Source organism: Ictalurus punctatus, chromosome 17 (assembly GCF_001660625.3).
Source record: "Ictalurus punctatus breed USDA103 chromosome 17, Coco_2.0, whole genome shotgun sequence".
Taxonomy (NCBI): domain Eukaryota; kingdom Metazoa; phylum Chordata; class Actinopteri; order Siluriformes; family Ictaluridae; genus Ictalurus; species Ictalurus punctatus.
In genome coordinates this window covers 8,867,460-8,892,439 of record NC_030432.2, presented here as the reverse complement: position 1 = coordinate 8,892,439, position 24,980 = coordinate 8,867,460, and the positions used below count along the sequence as shown (strand labels likewise).

Sequence of the window (24,980 nt, the reverse complement as noted above, 5' to 3'; positions counted from 1 at the left end):
TTCCCAGAGTTTGTCTGCCCCACAGATTTCTAACCAGATCCTCTAATGAAAACGTGGATCTCTATCTCCTGTACAGATTATTCTACAGATTGTGTTAATGTCATGTAGGCCAAATGTGAAAACCTAATGGAGTTAATGTAACCCACAGCCCAGTAACATTTGATCACATAGGCTGAATTAACCCGCAGCGTTTAATTATGCAATCTCTACAGACTACACTGGAAGGTGTAAGAACTCTATAGAATATATCCTTTAAGTTTCCAAAGGACAAAGCACCCACACTTTCTGGCAGACCTCTAGTTGGGTATAGATATGCATTAGTTAGGTCTAACAACATTCCACAAAAAGCAATATTTCTCACTTCCACTGCCTGTTGCCTCCCTAATCTGATTGCAGTGTCATCACACTAGGCGGTTTGCTGGTTAGATTGAATTATTCAATTTCATAATGCATGGGATAGAAAACAGAAGACATAACAAGATATGATAAAGGCAAGTCATATGGCTTGAACAGGAAAGAGGAAAAGCACCTGCAATTTCTGGAGGCCATGCATGCTTATGATTTATATCCACTTCCCATTTACTTGACTATACTTCTATTTCATTTCTCTTTATTTTATTTGTTATTTTCATTCTTTGTAATGCACCCTGGATTGCCTTGTGTAGAAAGCTGTGCTAAATAAAATAAATAACAACATGCTTTTGCAATTATATTTAAAAGTAGTGCATTTTTCAAACTCTAAGAACCTTTGAACATGATCTTCCACATTAGTCAATTTGCATATAATATTCTCAGTTGTTTTTTTTTTTTTTTTTTTTGTAAATCCAAGCCTGTATAGCTATTTATCAAAAGTTTTCAGAGATCTTACACATATTCTAATGGAAACCAGTGCGGTTTAATAGTTCACATTTGAAGAGTGACAAAAACTTCTCCTCAGGGTATGAATCAAAACTTCTGCACTGACAGTGTGTGATAATTAACTGCCACTGCAACCTTTACTGGTTTGATGCTGTTAATGATCACCTGCTGAGCAAAAACAGCAAACCTCATATTAAAATTTTCACACACAAGGTAGAGTGTTAAATTTGTTTTTGAAAACTAAAAATGAAAAATGTTCATCAGTGACCTTTTATCTATGAACTCCTACAACTCTACTCAAAATATGCAGAAATCTAATAAAATTTTCTTCAATTAATAAAAATGAGGTTAAAGGATTGATTTAACTAACTCTTAACTTTTATCTTAGTGCACTCATTTTACAGGACAAAAGTGATAATAAAAGCAACTGATTGTTTTATATATATATATATATATATATATATATATATATATATATATATATATATATATGGATAGATAGATAGGTAGATAGATAGATAGACACTTTAACATGTTAAAATAGTACTAGCTAGCCATGAATACAACCTGGATCATACCCAAGTCCATCACAGGGCACCATGCATACATTCATTCATACCTAGAAGCAATTTAGCATAGCCAATCCAACTACTGGGAAGTTTTTGGTGGATAGGAAGAGACCTGAGATCCCATAAGAAACTCACATGGACATAAAACATAAAACTGCACATACAGTGACCCATTCTCAGTGTTGAATTTTGGACCCTGGAGCTGTCAGACTGCAACTCTATCAGCTGTGAACTTTAAGAAGATCACACTAGGGAATTTTCTATTATTTATGTTATTAAAGGACTAAGACTAAAATTAAATCCATAACTGCTGTCAAATTTAAGGTCTTCCAAAGTACTCTCAAAAGGTTGGTGAGCATAATTTACCCTAAGTGCATCACATTAATAGAGTTAAATGATAGTACCCAAACTATTTTATAGTGCCTAAACATGTGTTTATCTCTAGTGGATCACTGCAAAATAGATGTTCACTTGAAGTCTTGCTTTCATTCTGTAATTCTAATCTGAGTTTTTGTTGGTCAGTTGGCTTTCTTTCCTTGTTTCTTTTTTCATCCTTGTGTAGTTGCCAGCATTTGACCTTTATCTACCCGGTTTAAATATTGACTCAGGACTTGCACTTGTTTACCCCATTGTCCTGTAACCTCACCACAACAAATACTATATCTAAACTGATTTGTCAAACTTTGAATAAAAAAATGTGATTAGTTCCAACTGCCTCTGGCCCCTGGACACTACAAATGCCTTTGTGCCATATGGATGTAGGCAGTCCTTTCAAGCAACAGCATGATATTATTTGGATGTTGAACAATATATTGCCTCAACGGTACACTAGAATTAGAGCATTTGGCTGACGCTGTTATCCAAAGTGACTTAAGTGATAAGTGATAGATAGTCTCTATCAAAACTGTGTCTTTATGATTGTACAAACAGGCCAGGGTCTAAGAATACAATCAAGCCAAAACCCTGTTAAAGTTAGTAGAAGTTGGTACACCAATAAGAATAGTACAAATTGAGGGATGTTTTTTTTTTTTTTTAAATCAGTGCCCATTATTTTTCCTTCAATCTGAGAGGAATTAATACTCCAAAGCCAAGAGGACTTCCATTTTATAACACACACAATGTATGTCCTGGGGTAAAGGATAGGGTATCATCTCAAATGCTCATTGTATTTTTATGGTCTCAGGTCTCACAGGGAATGATCATGATTGGGGTGAACATCCTGAATTTATAGCCCTTCTGCATGCCCAGCATGTATATTTAGTTATTTATTAGATGTTCTTATCCAGAGTGACTAACAAAATGTGCAGTTGAAGGCACAGCAATATATACATATAGTGAATCTGCAAGATTTCATCACTTGAAAGACAAGACACAAATGCTAGTTTGTAAAAGTGTAAAAGTGAGTGGTCAAGGTGGAAACAAATTCAAACTTAAGTACTTACACAACACAAAAGGCAATCAGTAAAAAAAAAAAAAAAAAAAAACAATTTCAAACCTGAGTGCACCAATAATACTACAACAAATTAAAAAAACAAGAAGTAATACCAAAGGCAATTAATGCAATGTCAGTGCTGAGAAAGTAGGGTGCTATCCTAAAAACTGCATGAAAAGCAAGGTCTTTTACCCTTTAAAGAAGGAATATATCAGGAGTGTCCAATCTTATCCACAAAATGGTCTGCACTTATATAGTGCTTTTTTAACCTTAGTGGTGCCACAGCGTTTTACAATGTTTCTCATTCACACACCAATGGTAGCAGAGCTGCACTGCAAGGCGCTAGCTTGCCATCAGGAGCAACTTGAGGTTCAGTGTCTTGCCCAAGGACACTTTGGCATGTGGAGTCATGTGGGCCGGGAATCAAACCGCCAACCCTACAATTAGTGGACAACCTGCTCTACCACCTGAGCCACAGCCGCACCACAAGATGTACAAGGTGCAAAGGCTGTGTGGGTGTAGGTTTTCATCCCAATAAAGCAGTAGCCAAACCTGATTTCACCTGTTAAACCAGTTGATCTTGGCTTTCAGTAGACTCAGGTGTGGCTTCTGCTTGGTTGGAATGAAAACCTGCACCCACACTGGCCCTTTCCGGATAAGATTGGACACCACTGGAATACAGGTACTGGGTTGTATGGAGTGAAGGAGGAAGCTTGTTCCACCACTGGAAAACCAGGACACTGAAGAAAGAGATCTTGCTCTGTGAGCATGTGTAGACCACAGAGAGGGACATGCTAAGCACCTTGAAGTTGTATAGAACTGCTGATTAGGTATAAGACAAGAAGTGTAAAGAATGTTCTCCTTCAGTTAGACAATTGTCTGGGCTCTTCCCTCCTGCTGCATGGGTGTTAGGTTGTGGCTCTCAGGTTAAACAGTAAGTTAGTAGCCTACTGCCTCTGCCCATGGCCCTAGCTTTAACCCTGCTCCATTTCCACCATCTGGGGTACTTGCTTCATTACCACTCACCAGTGCCCCATTTCTGCCAATGCCAAGCACCTGCTCATGTTCCCATGGACTCTAATGCTGGACACCATGGTCATACAGAAAATGGCAGATTTGTGTTGGTTACAGATTCTGCCCTTGTCCCAGATCTACTCCCTGCTCCTCTCAAATTACAGTCTCAGTAGGGCTGAGGAATTACTGTCACATTGTTCTACTTTGCTGAGTTGATGCACTATACTGACTAAAAGAGCTATTAGTTTATAACTTTTGTTTTATGTCAAGCAGATAATGCAAATTGTGTCTTTCGTGTTCATACTGACCAATAATGCTGCCTGCACAACATGCTTAGGTCCTAACAGGAAGTGCTTTATATGGATGCAAAGTACAATATGTTGAGAAAGTCACTAAAGGATGAGAATACACAAAAACCATGGTGTACAATTTGAAGAGTGATAAAGAAGTGGCATGTTTCCCCTTTTTGTGTGTTTCTTGGGGGACAGCTCACACACACACACACACACACACACACACACACACACACACACACACACACACACACACAAACGTGTCAAGCTAATGTCTGCATAACATGTGCAATTAAATTTTTTATTCACTGTTAATGGGTGTTCTTAATACCATGCTTTTCATAGCTTTCTTCTTGTTGCAACATCATTGAGGTGTAAATCATGCATGTCTTACTGACATTTGTGTGCTATCTCGATTGAGTGCTTATTATTTTTAATCATTTGAAAAATTACGAGTTACTTGAAGTTCATGTAGACTGCTACAAGACTTACAGATTTAATTACATGCTGCCAAAATGTAACATAGTTATTCTGACAAAGGCAAGTTAGCTGTATAATGGGTGTTTAGGTGATTTGCCACATATTCCTCAGGCTTTAAGTCAATCCAGCCACAGAGCTTAAATGAGGGATATTATTAAACGAGATATAGAATGTAACAAACCTTTAGAGATAATAGGTGAGCCATTTAACTCTAGGATTTGCATTGCCAAAGTATCTTAACCAACAATGAATAACGCTGTAACTCAAACAACACACTAGTATCTTAATTCCTAGCATAGATATCAGCTTTTATGTTAAAACTTTGGTTATTTTCTCAGGCTATATACATATGATTGACTACTTAATTAGCAAATTATGTCAGTGGATAAAGAGAAAGATAGAAGAAAACTTGCTAGATAAGGTAGCTAGTTCTGGTTTTAGTGCATTGTGTGTGTCCGTTAAGGAGAATGCACCTTGCTGTATGTATTTGTTCTTCCTTGATTTGTTACTGTCTATTTCCTGGATTCTACAGCTCTTCCCCGTCCTACCCATGACCACAAAGTACAGTGTCCAGTTTGTTCTATAGTTATTTCTCTTTCATTCATTCATTCATTCATTCATCATCAGTAACTGCTTTACTATCCTGGACAGGATTGTGATGAATAAGCAGCCTATCCCGGGAATACTGTGCAAGCAGTGGGAATAAACATTAGATGAGATGCTAGTCCATTGCAGGGTTATTGGTCTTGTTAATTATTTTTTTGTTATGTGTGTTTTGCATGTAACCCTAGTCTAATTTCCTTGGTTTATTTCCTTATTTCTACTTTTTCTCAGTTGAATGTTATTCCAGTTCGTCATTTCTCCCTGCCCAGTTTTAACTTTGCGTTAGAAATTTCCCTTGGTCTGCTTGTGATCTGCCACCAGAAACACTCAGTACGTTTACATGGACAACAATAATGCAAAATTAACCAGATTAAGACAATACTCTGATTAAGAAAGTAGCATGTAAACAGAATTTTTTTATTACCTTAATCCGATTAAAGTCATACTCGAAGTAAACACAAATCGAATTAAGACATTTGGAGCATCCCTGTTTTAGTCACATTATCAACATGTATTACAGACATGTACACACCTTAGAGTTTTCACCGCATTTTGCGACAGGATATGTACACACATGGCAGTGCTCAACCGTTTTACGGCAAACAAGAGAGCACGGTTGTGTCCTAAACCCCGTACTTACCTGCTATATAGTAGGAGAAATACGTGTATCTCCGCTACTATATAGTAGCTAAGTACCCGGTTTCGAACGCAGTCCATGGCTTCAAGCAGTCGTCTACTTGCACGTACAGCATGACAAATAATTAACAGCACTTGAAACGTTCATAAAAAAAAAGAAAAATAAAACACCCAATACTGTATATGGTACCATAACGAAGACGGGCTGTATGTCGATACATGAAATTCTGGAGGGGACGTCGGACGGCGTGGCGCAGTGACGTAATGACGTGTGATGTTAATCGCTCTATGTTCTATAACATATAAAACATGAACATGAATGAGTATTCTAAAAGCGACTCATGTAAACACCTTAATCACAATATTGTCTTACTCAGAATAAGGACAATAATTAGATTACTGCTGTCCATGTAAACTTAGTCACTGTATTTTGGAAAAACCCATATGAAACTCCTCCAACTCCTACATTTATTTTGCTAATACTTGTTTCCTTCAGAAGCTCTAAGTGGCCATGCATTATTATTATTTTTTGTTCTTGTTTTCTTGTGATAGCGACATAACAAAAATTGTTTTCTCATAGTCATGACTTAATTTTCCTGCGTACTTGACATAAGAACGTCTGGGATACGCATGTAACCCTGTTCCCCGAGAAGTGAACGAGACATCATGTGAGCTTCACGCTGTGGGAATGAGAATACCTACTCTGTCATACTGAGGGCATGGCCTGTTCAAAAGAGCTTAGTCCGAGGGTCACTGCAAGACATTCGAGCCTGTGGTGGAATTTATATTCAGGCTGTAATATCGAATGAATTTGTGTGGCACAGACCACCCCGCCAGAGCACACACATCCTGTAAGGGTACCCCTTTGGACAAAGCCTTCATGGAGGCGACCACCCTAGTGGAATGAGCCAGACCACATGCCTCATAGGTGATAGAGATTGCTTCCACTATCCCATTAGAGATGTGCTACTTAGACACAGCATCACCTCTACTGTAGCCACCAAAGCAGACCAGCAGCTGCTGACATAGGCCACTGGCCGGAGCAGTGGACATAAGTACAGAGAGTCCTTACTGGACACAGTAGGTGCAATTTCTCTTGTTCCGGTATGAGGAACGGATGAGGGCAGAAAGCCTGCAACACTACCAGCTGGGCAGCAGATGTAGGCACTTTAGGAATATAATCCGGCCTAGAATATAGGAAGACCTTGACTAATTCAGGGGCAAAGTCAAGGCAGGAAGATCTACTCGCTTGAGAGATGTCAGGGCCAGCAGAAGAGCTACCTTTAGAGTGAGACTCCTCTCTGAAGCTGACCCTCAGAGCTCAAATGGGGCACCTGACAGACTTTCCAGGAACACAGAGCGGTTCCTGGAAGTTTTGTGTGGTCTGCAGATGGGCCTCAGCTGCCTGACACCATGCATAAACCTCGATGTTAAAGGATGTTGCCCCACAAAGGCGCCATCAATAGGAGTGTGGCTGGCTGAAAGGGCAGCCATGCAGACCCAGATTGTAGAAGGAGCCAACCCTGCTGAGAAATATCCTTGTAAGAACTCCAGGACTGTAGCTATTGCGCAGTTTACTGGGTCTAGCTGACGTTTCTCACACCACAAGACAAAAGTCACCACTTGAGTGCATACAATTTCGTCATGAATGGTGCTCTAGTGTTCAATATGGTCTCTACAACCTCCATTGCGAAATCAGAATCTATAAGCTGGTGCCCCTCAGGGGCCATATTCACAGTTTCCATAGTTCTGGCCGAGGGTGATAAATCAGCCCTCCAGCTTAAGACAATAGATCCCTGCGCACAGGAATCTCCCAAGAACTGTCATCTAGCAGGGATATTATCTTGGAGAACCATATTCAAGCTGGCCAGTAAGGTGCTACTAGCAGCAGACATAGACGGTCTTGGCGAACTCTCGCAGGAACTTGAGGGAGCTGAGCGATCGGGGGAAAAACATACAGATTTGACCTCGGCCACGTGTGCACCATGGTGTCCAGCTCCAATGGTGCAGGAGGAGTGAGGGCAAACCACAGTGGTCAGTGTGTTGTCTCCTCGGAGGCAAACACATCCACTTCTGCTTGGCTGAATCTCCGCCACATGGACTCCACCACTTGTGGATGGAGCCTCCAATCCCTGGGCCTCAGCCCCTGCCTTGACAGCATGTGTGCCCCCACATTCTGGTTGCCTGGAAGGTACATTGCACTCATTGACAAGAACTTTCCCTCCACCAGATAAGAATTAGTTGCGTCTGCCTGAACAGGGGGCACGGATGTATGTGGTTGACATATTAGACCATCGCTGTGTTGGCTGTCACAACTAACACATGGTGACCTGTTAACTGAGGAGGAAAGAATTTCAGTGCTAGAAATGCAGCCCACATTTCTAAGCGATTTATATGGCACTCCAGATGAGATGGAGACCATGAGTTGGACAGCCGTCTAAGGCCGCGCCCCAGCCCGTGAGGGAGGCATCTGTCATTACCATCTTGTGCTAAGGAGATGCCCTAGAGTGTGACCCGAGGCTAGAAAACGGGGACACCTCCAAATTCTCTGAGCATGTAGGCATCGCTGCATGACACTGATTATTCTCAGAGGTTTTGTCCTCAAATGAAACCCCCGACTTCTCAGCCACCACTGAAAGAGTCTTATGTGTAATAGGCCCAATAGTATGACGTTGGCTGCTGCTGCCATAAGCCCCAACAGTCTCTTGTAGAGACTGGAGGGGATGACCAGACCCAGCTTTATCTTGCTCAATGTTCATGATTGACCCTATGTGTGTTGGGGATAGAAATACAGTCATCAAAGTAGAACCATATAACCCCTAGAAAAGTTGTCCTCTGCATTGGAGAAAGCATACTTTTCTTGAGGTTCAACCTGAGCCACAAGTTCCTCACATGGGCGAGAACAACATCTCGATGTTGAAGCGCCAGTTCCCTGGATCATGCTAGAATTAACCAGTCATCCAGGTAATTTAGTACACAGATGCCCTGGAGTCGCAAGGCGAGCCGGAACCGGAAGACACAGCAAGATAGAGTATCGCTCGTCTCGAGCTCCACTTCCATATCCATTCAAGATCCCCAGGACCTGAGCCAGCTGGCGGCCTCAGCTCTGAAACCAAACTCCCTTCGACCGAGAACAGAGCAAGCCGAAAGCAGAGCTGCTTGATTTAAGGTGTTCACAATGCGCACAGTCAGACCCCTTGAGGGCATGCCATACCCTACAATTCACAAAGAAAGTGTGTTGTGAAAGTGATTAAATGGGAGCAAGGCATGATACACTTCCTGAATTCTCTCTGACTCATACTTTTTTTTTTGAGGGACAGAAAAGTAAAGAGATTTTTCTTTCTTTTTTTGAAAAGATAGAGAGGAAATGAAGAGTCTTTTTGCAAGCATTACACAAACGACCAACATGCAATCTCGCTGAAGATAATAAGGCTGATGGCACGGTTCACAGGTGCCAATTTTATATCACGCAACGCGCTTAATTGCCAAGTCACTGATCACGGCAGGCCTATAAACAGGCATGATGTTACACAAGCTTCAGATGCTGGTCACTCGCGAGGTCGCTTCCCTCAGCATGAAGCTCACGCAACGTTGATTTTCCTTTGAAAGGGAACATGTTTTTATTGTCCTGCAGGCAGCAAAAGCTTAGCACAATCCCACAGCATCATGGATGAACAAATTATTTTTTACTTTGCTTAGGGACTCACTCAAGTTGAAATAGATCTGTCTGTAAGTGGTTGACAACTTCCACATTAGTGTCCGACACTTAATGTGGAGAAAAAGTCCATCTCTATAGTAGGGCAATTATTAGATTAATGATGGCAATGGTGAAGACACAAATGTGCATGAAACACCTGTCCCATTCACAAGGCACAAGATTTTCTCGTGATAAAATTACGTCAGCTTTTTGTTATGGTGAGATCACGAGAAAAGTAAGTAAAAATCAGAAGAAAGTAATAATGCATGGCCACTTTCTGTAGGGCATCTGTAGTTTCCTCTGTCTCAAGACACAGAAACAGACAAAAACAGCTCTCAAGAAATCAGAGAAGGTCAATAACACAGCATCACACACTGTCACACAACGGTCATAATATTTACAGTGAAAAACAAAAGGACGAATGACGTACAGGAGTAAAATCTTCTACCAAATGACATAATATAATATATTTACTCAGTTACATTCTGTGCAAATTTGGGAAAAAACATAAATCACCATGGTTAAACTTCAGGAAGTTCACAATGGGGCTGTCTGGCCTTCATGACCAGCCTCAATTACTGCTTCCAGCAAATTTAGCTTCATGTTAGAACATATTCATCCTGAACTGACAGAATACAATGTGTGCCAGGTGCATAATTCTGCATCTGTTCAATCTTCAATTTAGTGTGTCTGTTGACCTCGGTAATCACAGCATTTGTTGAATGAGAAAAGTCTTTTGGTGAAGAGGTTGTTAAAATGTGAAGAGATGAGAGATGAAGGTGCTTTTTCACTTGTGATTTGTCACTCAATACACCTATGAGAAAATAATTATGCTGAGCAGGCCCACATGACCTCGATTTTGGATCAAGATTTCAAGAGGAAAAGGCCTATGTGACTTTAAAAGAGGGTTCATTACTATGGCTTCAATCGCAAAGACTGTGTTTTACATGCCTGAAGGGTTGAGTGAAGGGGTCCATTGGCTCTGTTATCCTGATGGGTTTCTTCCAACATGCAGTGCACTCATCCACAGGGCACGAGGGCTCACTCAAAGGTTTGACAAGTATGAAAATAATGTAACTCGTATGCTATGACCTTAACACTCACCAAGTCTCAACTCAACTAACACCTATGGGAGATTTTGGAGCAAGCCATTGCCTCTGGATTGCTCATTAGGGATAAATTTATACATTGAAAATTTATATCCTGAATTTATATATTTCTGTAAAGTTTCTTTGTGACAATGTCCACTGTTAAAAGTACTATACAAATAAAGTTGAAATTGGAATTGATTTGAAGATACATCACATCCATTGCACATCCATCATCACCACCACCATCATCATCATCATCAAAACACCAGTTGAGGGAATATCTTTTAAAACAATATTGTTCTCTCAACACAGTTCCAGATCCTCTTGAGACCTTGATTAGGATAAAGCACTTACTAATAATGAATTAATTAAATTAAATAAAGACATTTGAAGTGGTATTTAAAAAGTATTAAATTAAACCTGACAATACGTGCAGACTGCATACTACACCAATATCCTAAAGACAGTGTGATCGAGTCAGCTACACATTTATTAGGCTGCATTTCTGATGGGCTGCATTGCAAGTCTGCTTCAGACAGACAGACAGACACATACTTCTGCGACAGTTTGTCCCAATACAACAAATGGAGAACAATTATTAAAGTTCTTTGAATAAGAGGCATAGGGATAAGTGAGAATTTCTTATTCACATTTGTTCTCTCATTTCTGATGTCTGTTGAAGCAGACAGTTGATCCTCAGGACATGTTTAAAATGCCCTAGGCTCTTGGTCCCTCCCAGCATCTGCTTTACAGTTCTGGCATCAACACTCTGTTTGTCTCTTTCACTAAAGCTGCTGAAATCCTTGTGCAATATCTCAAAGGGTTATCAGGTCAAATCAAAAGTAAATGATAAGGACTTCAAATAATCCAAGGCAGTGGCCTATAATATAGTTGTCAAATCCAGGGCTTCAGTGGATCCAGCCTGGACTCCTGAATCCAGATGACACCCACTACAGTGTGGGCATTAGGGGTCATTTCATGTCAAGTGGTCCAATGCGGATTGCTCGACTGTTTTGAACTTTCCTAATTCTCCATGTGCTGGCATAATGCAAAATTGCCAGCTTTTTAAAAAATTATTTTACTTGGTTTAACTATGATGACCATCTTTGTGTGGGCAGGAAGCACAGTGAGCTCCATCCTTGTGAAAATAAAGAAGATAGAAACCACCCAGGCTCTTCCTAATGCTGGCCCATCTGACCAAACTTAGTAACCAGGTTAGAAAGGCCTTGGTCATGGAAGCAATGGTGAACACAATAGTCACCCTAACAGAGCTTAAGAAAGACTCCACAGACATGGGAGAACATCCTGGAAGGACAACCATTTTAGAAATATATTCCATCATTCAGAGCTTTATAGCAGCATGACTAGACAGAAGCTAATCCTGAGTAAAAGACGTATGACAGGACTGAGAGGATGAAGAAAAAGATTCTCTGATCTGATTAGACTACATTTTAACCCTTTGGGCTGATCTCTGAGCATTATGGGCTGAGCATTATGCCTGGTACTGGTCATCAGCAGCATAATACATTCCTCAAAGCATGAGGCCAAGATACTGCTGGAGTGGATTCGGTACAAGTCTCTGAATGTCTCTGAGTGGCCAGCCAAAGCCCAGATTTGAACTGTATTGAATATCTATGAAGAGACCTTAAAGGGTCATGAAACCTCCCTCTTTCAGCTCAAGTCTAGCTCTCAATGTTTTTAAAAATGCAGCATGAATGGGCGTGGATGACTGTGCGAAGAAGGGAGGGGGAATGGACGTGGCAGGGAAATGCAGGAGAGGACGGGGGTGCAAGCCTTCAGAACACTCACAATAAAGATGGATAGTGACAAAGTTTGCAGATGAGGCAGAGAACTTCTCTTCTCCTGAATCCCCAGGGCTAAATGGAGACACAATAGATAGCAGTGCAGGTCCTCTGCCCTGTCTGAATCATTAGCCCCTGGCGTGACTATGGAGGAAAACATAACAAAACCGGAGGGAGCGCGGATGAGAGAAATGTTGGAATAGTAGATAGCCAACAGGCTCGAGCTTTTCACAAATAAAAAGGCAAAGGGTCTTCTCTTCAACGCGGACTCTTGTTGCATAGTTTTGCATGTGACGGCCTGCGGAGCTTTAAGCGGTTTAATTAGCTCAAAGTGTAAGTAAAACTGTCATGCTTAAAATTAGACACGTACCTCATTTGAAGGGATGGAAAAGTCCTCGGGACCAAGTACCGCATCATTGTGTAGATGCAAACTGCATTCATGAGCAAGTCCGAAGTCCACCTTTCTCCTATTTTCATAGTTCTCCCGAGAAAACACTCAAACTCTCACACCACTGAAACAAACACCTCTGACCCATTTGAACCTCTCTCATCAACTACATCTGTAGGAAAGCACCACATGCTGTCATGAATAATTAAGAGACAGCATCTTCTCATAGGATAAGAACATGCAGGCTCATGAATAATTATGAGACATCGACACGTCATCGAAGTACTATAGTACATTGCCACATCACTGCCTGTGACTGAGATTTTAAACCAGGAAGACGAAAAATTGCAGAAAAAGGCTCAAAATTAACCAGATTTCTCCTACAATTAAAATTAACGGATGCTATGAAGAATGTCTTTTACGATGTGCGATGCAAACACCTCTGTTAAAATCTCAGAAAATGTAGTTTAGTGTTTCATGACGCTTTAAGATGGCAGTTCACAGATACTCTCCATGCAGTCTGACTTTACATGCACCTTTGGTAGCATTTACAACTTTGAGTGTTCTTTGGTAAGTCTCTACAAACTTTGCACATCTGGATTTAGGCAATTTCTCCTATTCCCCCTGCCAGATCCTATCAAGCACAAAGTACTGAATAAAGGGTCTGAATACTCATTAAAATTATAGAGTAAAAAATAATAAATTTGCAAACAAATCTAAAAACTGTCTTTTGCTTTGTCATTACAGGTTATTGTGAGTGTTTATTTCATGTCTGTTTATCACCTACATTCATTCACCTGTTAGTGATCCATACTTGACTATGATTATGAATGTTGATTCAAATTTGTTTAATAAACTGCATGCGATTGCATCCAGTTGACTCCATCACATTGTGACAATATTGTGTGTTTTAATCAAAGTCAAGAAAAGCACCCAGAGACCAAACTGTATTTGTCTTTTCTTATAGGCTGCAACAGAAATGCCTCAGAAAGGGGGAACACTATCCTGGAAGTTGGATAACCCACAGACAGTGCAACATTTACAGCATGTGAAGCTGATAAATGTTTTTTTAATGCTTTTTTTCACTCCAGTGGTGCATATCACAGACAACCGGCATGGGAGCAGATAAAGGCAGAAGCCTGAGAAATTTAATTATCTGCTGTTTAATTCAACTTGACCCTATTTTAACTTTGATCAGTCAAAAGGCCTGCAGACAAGACGCCGTCGCTCACTAGGACCAGAAAATTATTTTTTCACACTGCACTTTATTTGTGCAGCAGGGCGGCTCAGAGGGTGGGGTTTGTACTTCACACATTTTTGCTTTCTGATATGGGTATATCAGATATTTTGCATTTTTTCAAAGATAATGTCATTTTAATTGTAAACTGTTTTACAGATTGTACTGATATGGTTCTTGAATTAGTATTCATTGGCAAAAACAAAAAAACAACAAAAATCATGACAACATATAATATAGGGATTTGTCAACGTAATATACATTACAACAGAAATATTTTATAACATAAAAGCACATAGACCTCTAATTCTGGGTAGAATTAATGCAATACTTAATTAATTAATGCCATAGGGGTGGCTGTGGCTCAGATGGTAGAGCGGTTTGTCCACAAATCATAGGGTTGGTGGTGCGATTCCCGGCCTACATGTGTCCCCAAGTTGCCCCGATGGCAAGCTAGTGTTGTACCTTGCATGTTAGCTCTGCAACCATTGGTGTGTGAGTGTGTGTGAATGGGTATATGAGAAAGAGTGTAAAGCACTTTGTAGAACTGTTAAGGTTAAAGAATAGCACTGTATAAGTGCAGACCATTTACCAATAGGGAAGCTGTTTGGGGCAGTACTAGTGCTCCTTCTCTTGTACCACATAGCACTGTGTGCAAAGCTGTTTACAAGTATACCAAATAACACTGATACAGTATACAGAATCAAGTCATTTAAACACTATTTATAAAACACACAAACATAGTGATTGATTTCACTTCTATAAGCTTCATGCTTAGGTAAAAGTAGCCATCAGTCCAAACCTGAATACAAGGTTTAATGCAGAGTGAACTTAAGCATGATCAAAAGAAAACATGTGGGTAAGCAATGCTCTCTTCTTTCCATGCACACCGGAAACACCACAGAAGAAATTCCGTATAGAAGACTTTGAATTATGCCAGCAACAAGAGAGGAGTTAAAAACTCTGTACTACATGGTACAATAAAGCATCTACAAAGTGTCCTTGGTAAGTAAAATATACTAAATGGTTGACATTATAGCCTGATAAGGAGCTTGAAATATATATATATATATATATATATATATATATATATATATATATATATATATATATATATATATATATATGTAAATTAAGAGGTGAGTAAGGTCCATTTAAAAAGATCCATGTTGTACTTTTATTTAAAATATATTCCGTACAAAAAATACCCTATTTTTTAATTACAACTGATTTTGTTATTGAAACATAGAATAATAATTAGCCCTAGAGGATAAAGTCAGTATAGTAAAATTATGCCAAATGTTCCATTCATCCATCTACCAATTTCTGTACTGCTTATCCTACACAGGGTCACTGGGAGCCGGGAGCCTATGACAGGGAACTCGGGGCACAAGGTGGGGGACACTCTGGACAGGGTGCCAACCCATTGCAGGGCACAGTTACACACACATTCACACACTACAGACAATCTGGAAATGCCAATCAGCCTACAGCGCATGTCTTCAGTATGGGGGAGGAAATCAGAGTACCTGGAGAAAACCTCTGAAGTAGGCGGAGAGCATGCAAGCTCGCCGCATACAGGACGGAGGCGGTAATCGAACTCACAACCTGGAGGTGCGAGGCAAACCACTAAGCCAACATGCCCACCAAATGTTGTTTCTCATAACATTATTTTTCATTATATTATTTAAAAAGACAAATACAACTTTTTATAGCCTGTCTCTTAGGAAAGCCACAGTTAATCAACATTTTGCCTATTCATTCAGAAGAATAACTGACTCTTAAAACATTTGTTTTTTGCAGCCCTAGTATACTGCCTTTATGTCATAGTATTCATATCCAGTGAGATAAGTGTAGAACTAAACCAGTGAAGCCAGCTCAGTCCAAAAGTTGCACAGAGATCAAGGAGAACAAGAATAGACAAGTGGTTGTATGGAAGTTTGTCAAGTACTGTTTCGGTGCTATGAAAAGTTCGGAAACCTGACAAATTTTTTGTTTGTTAAGATTTTTAGCGATAATATATATTTTTTTAAAAATGATTCCTTACTTGTACAAATAATCTGGAAGATGTGGATTATGTACAACCTGATTTTTTGAAAACCGACTTCTGGTCCAGAATGCTTGTTTGCATTTGGATGTGGCTCCTGTCAGTCATTTAATAGAAACTACTTGGGCCACCTAAGATCCAGGGGGTGGTGCTTCATGAACATGGGCAGGAATCATTCAAATGTCAAACCCAACTAACTATTAGCTTTAATCTTGAAAAAAAAGTGGACTAATCTTATCTAATGCACCTTTAATTACTAACTACTTTTCCAATGATTCCACCCCAAAATAGAAGGATGAAAGGCTGTAGATTGCCATATAGCTGGAAAGTATGGTTGGGTCCAGAACTTTAGCAAATGATTGTTGAAAACTGTTTTAAGGCAGTGGGGATAAATGCCTAGCTCAAGTGATGGATTGAATGAGAGATTAGTTCAAACCAGATCACTCATTAAAAGAATATTAAATAATGACCATAATGTTCAGTATAGAGTTTTTAAATTTAAAGCATTGCCACTACATTTGCTGACAGCCTCCAGGCTTCTACCATCTGACTTTTTTATATGGCCTCCATTAATCTAGAAGGATTAGCATAATGAAATAGAATGGAAGGGTGCATAAGTCCCTGTGTTTCTATAAGTAAGCAGAGGACCTTGGTCATGCTGGTTGATGAAAATGGCCAGACAACAAGCATGGCTTCGTACTGAGCTTTTATAGCCTACCCATATAGAGCTTCATCACAACTAAATTCTAAGGCATGTTAATGATCATAATGGCCATAAGGGTAGATGCTTCATGCTAATATACACTATATGACCAAAAGTTTGTAGACACCTGACCATCACACCCACATGGGGTTCTTCCCCAAACTGTTGCTACAACCATGGAAGCACACAATTGTATACTATGTCTTTGCATGCTTGAACATTACAGTTTCCCTTCATGGGACTAAGAAGCCCATGGGCAGGTGTCTGCAAACGTTTGGCCATATAGTGTATATTTCCAGTAGCCATTTGAAGGCCATTCATAAACAGACAATAAGCTCAGGTTGTGGATTTTCCTATGATCTCTCGGTGTCTGCCTGACTTTGGTCAGGCTTCTCTGGATTCCCCCCACCTCACAAAAATATGCCAGTTTGGAATCACCCCAAACTCTAGCTCAAGTTCTCAGAGTTCCACAATCACACCTCACACAACCTTACATTCAGGGTTTGGCATGATGCTTGCAAACAAATACTGAAACAAACAATCACATAGTTCTGGTCTAGCAAGAGAGTATTGGGTCATTTTCACTAGTGTTTTTTTGGGCTGTTAATCCCGTGCATTCAGGATTTTTGGTGAATTGTGAAAGCTGTTATTGAGCCAGTGAGCAGTCCAGAGAACTGATCATTGGTCCTGTTGAAAGCGGTGGTCTACGGCTCATTTTAAGGGTTATTAAGGTCGGTGGAACTGGCTCCTTGTTTGTAGTATGCTTGCACCATGCATTCACTATTTTGATAGCAAAGGAAATAAGTGTTTTTTTAAATAATTTTTAAAAAACCCAGCAAACATGAACATACAAAATAGTAACCACCATTTTGCAAACCTGGGTGCACAAACGTGACATAAGGAACTGTGCAATTGATGCACAATTCGGAAAAAGTTCTTCTATGTGAAAGCAAATCTGCAATTCAAACCCAAACAAGCACAGATCCTGGGATCTGGGATCCTGGTGCTGTGTGCAGAGTCGAGTATTTAAGCCAAGTGTTAAAACATCCTCAAACTAACCTTAACTTCTATGTGTACACACACACACACACACACACACACACACACACACACACACACACACACACAAAACTACACTTATTCACATTTCCTCCCACACACTGATTTTATTAATAATATATTTTTTTAAACAGCACTTTTAGAACTAGGAACAAAAAAAAGACAGGAAAAAATGGCTTGATTGAAGCAGTAAAAGTGCTGATTACACCACAGTATGAGCGAGTTGATGACCTTTGCATTAATCTGAGCTACAGAGAGCCAGGAGATTCCAGATGTAAGATCACACTGGTGCACAATGAAGAAAACGGCAGTACAGCCCTCTCTCTTTCCTCCACATCACTCTGCTCCACTATTCTCCGTTTACAAAGTAATCTGCTCCCTAGCAGACAAGCATCAGCTGGGCTTATCTAGAGCTCTCAGGTGCTGCAGATGGAGCTGCACTGAGGCTGAGACAGAGGATGTAGAAAGAGAAAAATACAGAGCTGTATAGAGAGACACAGAAAGTCAGACAGAGATAAAGATAGAGATTTATAAAGACACACCACTACTACCCTCCTTATTATTATTGTTATTAACATAATTGTATTGATGCTTGTTGGTAAATGAGACCTTGTAGCCGTACTCATGTTCAACACACATGAATCAATAAACAGCATTTCAATATTTGCCAATACATCGACTGCCACAATGCGATTTTGATTTGGATAACATTTCCATTAATTCACAGATGCAACCAACATATATTTTGAAAAATTTATTGTGCTTTTTTCCACTACAAAATGCTAAATTTTCAGTGCAAAAAGGACCTGTGATGAACTTAAACTTTGATGGACGTCACATATGGGATGTGGCTGGAATTAGAGTGTCCTAATTAAAGGTATACAATCAGAAGAAATCAAGATACTTCTGCCTCCATTTTGCAGCTCAGTACACACATAAAACAGCACAGCTAGTCCACATACTGGCATGTTTGTGGGAGGAAACCGGAGAACCCTCACGGACACGGGAAGAACATCCGAAACTCCACTCAGACAGTAACCAGAGTTATCACGATTGAACCGGGGACCCTGAAGCAGTGAGGTGGCACCACTTGACTTTCTACATACGTAGCTAATGAAGTGGCTAGTTAAGTTAAATGAGGTTTAAAATATAAGGATTTGATCATATGGGGAAAAAACATAAAGAGCAAGATAACAAAGCAAGATAACTTGACATTATCTTTTCTGTCTGCTTTGAAAACATTCACAGACGCAAACAATTGCTTGCCGAACCCAAGCTGACCTCCAGGCATAAATAATAGATCCAACACGAGCTACTGTGGAGCTGCGTGTATTCATCAATCAATGTTAAGCCATAATTGGAAATGGTCTGTGCAGCTGAATGAATAAGCCTCTATTTAAATTGCAAATAGGATTTATCTGTATATACAGTGGAATCTAATCTCTGCACCAAATTGTGCAAAGCTTTTATTTTCCAAACCGTCAATCAGAACAGAAGGAATTGCCAATGAACAAATATTAGTTTTAAAAGTATTATTACATACATTATATTATATCTGACCCATTACATGACACAAGTGTGTGTGTGTGTGTGTGTGTGTGTGTGTGTGTGTGTGTGTGTGTGTATTTATATATATATATATATATATATATATATATATATATATATATATATATATATACACACACAGGTCATTTTTGCTTATCATGAGTGAAGTAGAAATCCACTGAAATCATACAATTCCACTTCCGATATGCTATTATGCCAATATGACATGATGTATGATTGTGCAACCAGATAACAGGACAAATATTCTGTCTCTTCACTGCCCCACTTCCTCATGTCACATTGTTATGGAGATGTGTTGTTTATAGTGTTTATGTGTTGTATAATTATAGCTGGCCAAATTTGCTGTCCCCATCACGCATGTTTCATTGACACGGTTGTAAATTGGCATTAGGTTTCTTTGATAAAAATGAAATGCGCTGTTGTGCTGGCAACAAGTATGAAATGAATTTAGTATGGATTGAACAAATGTGTCCAGCATGAATTTGGGGTAGGAATATGTTGGTTATTTTGTATACAAAATATTCTTACATTGAGCAATTCAAGTTACGTGGATGTATGCTGTACATTGGATGTTTTTTAACAGCTCTCAGATAGGATATGAAAAACAGAAGAAATAAAGGCACGATGTGGTCACAGATTGATGAAAACATTTTAGCTAGCAAGTAATATAGTATTAAGTTAAATGCATATCATATCCAGTAATCAAATTCAGATTAATCCTTATAGACCTACAATAGCATGCACCTGACATTCCCTTTCTGTCTGCTGACCATCTTCAGGAAATCATGTAGAAGAGCATCCCTTTCATTCTACAACAAATGCTAACTATCATTAGCCAACTAGCTAGCTCCAGCTATATTTTGATTAGGTCAGCAAGGAACAAACAGCATTGAGGGATAGGAGTATAACACAGTCACTGGAGCAACATAAAAAAACAAGCCAAAGGGCAAGAGAGTTTGTTCATTCAACAAGATATTAGAAATCTCTAAGTTACCCATATGATTGTTGGAACATATTTTTTTCTTCTAAACTGAATAATACATTACTTGATATGGTGATCTAAAAAAAGAGTGCACAGAAGCATATTTCAATTTTCCCCTCAAGCAGTAAACTTGATAACTGGAATACTTAAGTAATAAAAAAGGCACGCAATATTTTGGATTGGTGAGAGGCAACAGTGAGGATATACAGCTGAGGTCAAACGTTCACATGCACTTAAAAGGTCCATGTTCTGTACTGTATGTCATAGCAGTCTTGGGATTTCAGTGATATATCTCAACTGTTCTTTAACTGTGATAGAATCATGGGAACACATGGTTCTTTTTCACCAAAATACATATCATGGATCTTCTGAAAATATGACAAAATAAACTCGGTCAAAAATATACCTGATGTATAAATTCTATAGCATCCTCTAACTTTATCACATGCCCTCTGATGCTCTTTTTAGTAATTATGATTGACTACAGGTGGTGCATTCTCTGTGCCCATATAAATAGCGTCAATTTGAGTGCAGCCATTAGACTGAGCCACATATATTACAATGGGACAGTGTATGGAGCTCTGTGTGGATCTCAGAAAGACAATCACACATTTACATGAGCTATGTCACTTGAAACAATTTCAAAGCAACTGCATGTACCAAGACCATCTGTACAAACTATTGTTCCCAGGTACAAAGTATATTGAACAGTGGTCTCTTTGCCAAGGTCAGGAAGAAAACCCAAACTGAGAATAAATTGGTCTGAATGGTCAGATATAATCAGAAAAACGCCAAAAAACAGGTCTGGCATGAATTAAAAGCTGCTCGAAACAAATGTCAAGCGGCAAGTATGTTGCTGATCACATGCACAAAGAAATAGCTTTCCGGAGATTTATGGTTTTTTGGATTTATGGTCAGATGAAATAAAGATAGAAATATTTGGCCATAATGACCAGAAGTATGTTTGGAGGAAAAAAGTGAGGTATTCAGTGCCAACAAAATTGTACCTACTATCAAGCATGGTGGTGGTAGTATCATGCTTTGGGGCTGTTTTGCTGGAAATGGAACTGGTGCACTGTGGAAAGTGAATGCATTAATAAATAGGAAAGATTACTTTAAGATTCTTTTTCTCAAACCAACCTCAAACCATCAACCAGAAAGTTGAATCTTGAACGCAATCGGGGGTTCCAACAGGACAATGACCCAAAGCACACTTCAAAACTAACTGGGGTATAGATAGATAGATAATTTATTTGGCTAAATCAGGCCTTCACAAAGTCCTGACCTCAACCCTACTGAGAATATAATACTGTGAACTGTCCTGAAAAGACAAGTCTGTATACAAATACCTACAAATTCGGGTGAACTCTATCAATTCTGTCAAGAAGGGTGGTCAAATATTCAACCTTAGTTTTGCCAGAAGTTTATTGAAGGCTATCAGAAGTGGCTAATTTAGGTGAAAAGCGTTAAGGGACATGCAATTAAATATTAGGTGTACTGTAAGTATATTTTTGACACAGAATTTTCCACAATAATGCATATTCCATAATATACTTAGAAAATAGCTTAAATTTCTGAATGCTTACAAGTGTATGTAATCTTTTGATCTAAGCTGTACAGATTTTTGACAAAACTTCACAAGAATGGAAGTGCGTGAACTGGTCTAAATACACTGAGATGATGGAGGGTTAAGCAGGAAACAGGTGCAGTAAGGAGTCCGTTAATTGAGAGAATAGATAGAATTTCTGCGATATATCTGAGTATAGGCTTGTGATAGCTCTTGGATTGGTGGCAAATATGATACTCAGATTTTTAAGAGATTTTCAGTTACTCACTGATTTTTTTTTTCCCTTCACTTTCACCAAACTGTGCATAGTCATTAAAAAAGTAATGTAATTCCAACAACAAAAAATTATATAAAAGTCATTTGTACATTTCATTTCATCTCTTAGGAAGACCCTGTTCCAATACCTTGCACCATATAAAAAAATATATTAGCCCAGAATAAGTGAAACCGTATGCCAGCAATGGCTTAGATCAGCTACTAAAGGTAGACCTTTTTTTCTCGTCTTCTCTCTCTCTCTCTCTCTCTCTCTGTTCCATCCATAAATCTGAACTACAGTTATCACAGCAATTAATCTAACCTCTCTCCCAAGCCTTGGCAGGGTTAATATGGCAGCTTTCTAAACACCAATAAGGGACAGACTGGAGCAAGGCACCACTGTTTACCATCTGCTGTTACCTTCCCAGCCTAGAAAAATGCTATTAAACACATTGCGTGAAGCTCCCGGCATGTTCTGTTACAATTAAAATATTTGATAGCTGCTAGTAGCCATCCATGAAGTATGGAACTGAACCAAACACAGGTCTCAAATTTGACCTTCAATCAACCTTTAATCTATCATCAATCAACCGAACACATTTGTCAAAAGTCTGAGACCACATTGAAAATCTAAATTTAGAAATAAACAAAAGGTTTTAGCATTCTGAAATATTTAAAACAAAAAAAGGTATTGTTCAATATCTTGAATATTTAATATTCAAGATTCTGCACTATTTCTAGGTCCCTATTTAAATGTATGCAAATTGGTGACATTGACCATGTTAACTGCTTTGTACAAAAGGTCAGATTTTCCTCATGCTCTAATCTCTTCTACTGAAGCATGTGTTCAGAAGATGCTCCAATTGATTTAATCTAAAATGGATCATAAGGTTTTGCACAAACTTGTGGAGTGCATGACAGCTCGAGTGCACACTGTCATTAAAGCAAAAGAGGAGAAATACCAAATACTAAAAAACCTCTGAAATTCATATAAATACTTTTCACTCAAGTTGTTGTCGGTAATATAATTTGTAATGAGAATTTGTATTTTCACTAGTGGTATCATACATTTGTATGATACCATATCATACCCCAATGTATATACTGTATATATACACAAAATTTGTAAAGAAATAAAAAAAAAAATTCATCATACCTTTTTTCTCCAAAGCCAGGAAACTTTATCGATCTGGAGTGACTAGTGGTAGCTTCTATGCAGCATCTCATGTCTTGGAAAAAGCCTGTAGACAAATGGCAAGAATGTGATGCCCCTTGTTGATCACTGCCCACTCTAGCCCATAGCTCATATCACTGGCACTCAGCATTTATTACAGTCATAGTTACAGTAAATCAAGTATGTCTTTTGCATACAAATCAAGTCACAATTTAATTACCAATGGTTCATTTGAGTGCTTTAATTGGTCACTGATGGATTTTGTACTCAACCACCTGCATAACATGCTCTCCAAATCAACATCAACAACCTCCTCACACACAGCCAGAGTATAAATAGCATAGCATTAACCAGACAGAACATGAATCAGTATGAAATGCATTATGTTTTGTTGCCATATTCCAAGTATGCACCAGAAAGGACTCATGATATGGAAAAGTGACAGGCAGTGCTTGCTAGGATGTCAGCCTTGTCTAACTAGAAATAATGCACCTGTGCCTAATTAGCAGAGTCTTTTTAAGCTGAAAAGCTGTAGGGGATTTAAAAAAAAAAAATTTATGGGGAATTTCAAACCACTTCCCCATATTGATATGTATTCTTTCTTGAGTATACTCTATTTGCTTCTGTTGTGTATATTGTTTCAGTTATTTTACATTTGATATTTTTTATGTTTATTTTTTCAGTTGCTTTGTGAACTCGCTTCAGTCTTATAACCTTACAATATATTGCATGTTATATTCCACCCCAGTAATTTGATTGGACGAGCAGCGTTTCAAGAGTGATTATTTTTAGTATAACCGCACTGGGATGTTTTACTGTTTGTTTTGCTCTGCTCTTCTGTGTTCACCATGTAAAACTCCAATTCCAGCAATAGTCCCACTGAAACTGTTACTAGAGTAGAGTTAGCAACATCACCATTGGACATTTTTCATGAATATAACTTCTGACTAGAGGTGGGTAGTAATGCGCTACATTTTCATTGTTACATTTACTTGAGTAACTTTTTGAAAAGATTTTTTACTTTTTAAGAGTAGGTTTAACTGGCCATACTTATATTCTTACTCAAGTAAATTTTTGAAACAGAGAAATGTACTTTATTTTGCTATATTCGGTGACATTACTCCATTACTGTTAAATGTTAATGTATGATGAGATGGCGAGTCTTGCGTTACGCTGCAGTGGTCTGAATGTGGACGCAACAACTGCTCACTTTTCTAGTGGGCTCAGTCCTGGAAGATAATGGCTAAAGAGGGGGAAGAAGTGGAGGCAGGACACACACACACACATACTAACACACACAAATGCTCACTCTCTCTCTACACACACTTTCTCATCCATTCTGTTCCATAGTCTGTTCTTTTGTTCTCTGTTGCCTTGTTTAAATGTAAATGGTGACAAGTTTGTGTTATTAACATGTGCTGTTGGGAAAATGTTTGTTTTTTGGGATGTGTGAGTTTTTGTGTTGAAAATGACAGGGTCTGTGCTATTGTACTCATCACAGGACAGGGATATGGTGCTTCATCT

The 24,980-nt window shown here is 39.0% G+C and overlaps 1 long non-coding RNA gene across 1 annotated transcript in view; it reads right to left on the bottom strand.

Annotated features, from left to right (window-relative positions):
- Positions 1-23,442: 23,442 nt before the first annotated feature.
- LOC128635320 (uncharacterized) overlaps positions 23,443-24,980 on the bottom strand; it is a 127,208-nt gene continuing 125,670 nt past the window's right edge. Inside the window, exon 3 of the long non-coding RNA XR_008398264.1 lies at positions 23,443-23,523. This is a non-coding gene — a long non-coding RNA (uncharacterized LOC128635320). The remainder of the gene's footprint in view (positions 23,524-24,980) is intronic.